This window comes from Carcharodon carcharias, chromosome 26 (genome assembly GCF_017639515.1).
Source record: "Carcharodon carcharias isolate sCarCar2 chromosome 26, sCarCar2.pri, whole genome shotgun sequence".
Classification (NCBI taxonomy): Eukaryota; Metazoa; Chordata; class Chondrichthyes; order Lamniformes; family Lamnidae; genus Carcharodon; species Carcharodon carcharias.
The window spans coordinates 11601135-11602627 of record NC_054492.1 but is presented as its reverse complement, the minus strand read 5'-3'; positions in this window follow the sequence as shown (position 1 = coordinate 11602627).

Below are 1493 nucleotides of genomic sequence, written 5' to 3'. Positions count from 1 at the left end.
TGTCTGAATTTCCCACTTAGCACAGTGGTAATGCCATGGAGGGTACAGTGTGAAGACAGGACTTCGTCTCCAAAATAGACTATGTTCTGGTCACTTCTACCGCTACAGTCATGAACAGATGCAACTGTGCAAAAGGCTGGTGAAGTTGAGGTTAGGTAAGTATTTTTCCTCCTTACTGGTTCTCTCATCACCATCCACTGGCCCAAACTGACAGTTATGTCCTTCAGGATTCAGCCAGTTTGGACAGTGGCGGTGCTACTGAGCCAGTCTTAGTGACAGACATTGAAGTCTCCCACCCAGCGTACATTGTGTTCTTGCCACCCTCAGTGCTTCTTCCAAGTGGTGTTCAACATGGAGCAGTACTAATTCATCAGTACTAATTCATAGTAGGTCAACAGCAGGTGGATTCTCTGCCCATGTTTGATCTGATGCTATGAAACTTTTGAGTTCTGGAATGAAATGTTCAGGGCCCCCATGCTACCCCTTTCCAACAGTATAACACTTGCTGCCACCTTGTTGGGTCTGTCGTACCAGTGGGAAGGACATTCCTAGGGATGGTGATTAGTCTGGGACATTGGCTGTAAGATATGATTCCGTGATTGTGACGGGGCTGTTACTTAGTAGTCTGTGAGACAATTCGCCAAAGTTTTTGCACAAGTCCCCAGTGTAAATGAAGATTTTGAAGAGTCTGCTGGGATGGCTATATCTTTGTCATCTTCAGTGCCTAGGTGGATGCAGGTGGTCCGTTCAGCTTTATTTTTATTAGACTTTGTAGTAACTGTTTGACACTGCTAGGCTATTTCAGGGGGCAGTTCAGATGGCCACATTGCTGTGAATCTGGAGTCACACATAAGCCTGGTCAGGTAAGGACAGCAGTGAACCACACTCTCTTCAGCAGCCTAAACTCTACATTCTGGAATTTGCTCCCCAAATGTAATTTCTCCAACTCTCTCTCCATTAAGGTGCAACCTTTTGTCCCAGCTTTTGGTTTTCTGTCTTGACACTTTGTTGTCAAATTTTGTTTCGTAACGATCCTGTTGGGGGCCTTGGGACGATTTTACTACGGTGCTAGAAAATGAAGTTGTTGATAGCGCTCGTTCAGGCTAGGCACTATATTAATGAAGTTGGTTTTTAGCGCTTGTTCAAGCTAGGCACTATATAAATGACGCTGTTTTTGTTGCTGTAGTTGAAATTGAGAGTCAGTGCATGGCTAGACTGTGTTTACACTAGAACATCATCAAAGCCACTTCAGAACGCAATGTTCCCGATGCAAAATATTAATGTAAATCACTGTAAATTTACCGGTGAGAATTCGAGGGATGACAAGGGTATAGAAAGAGTTCACCGCAGTGCACAAGCCTCCCCTTTAGTTGCACACTGCGCCCATTACAGCTAAGCACACACACAACGTACGCATTAAATAAGCCTGGACTGTTATGACCAGACGTCAACAGGGGTGGGTTCAACTGGTGATTATCCTGACCTAGATTTTC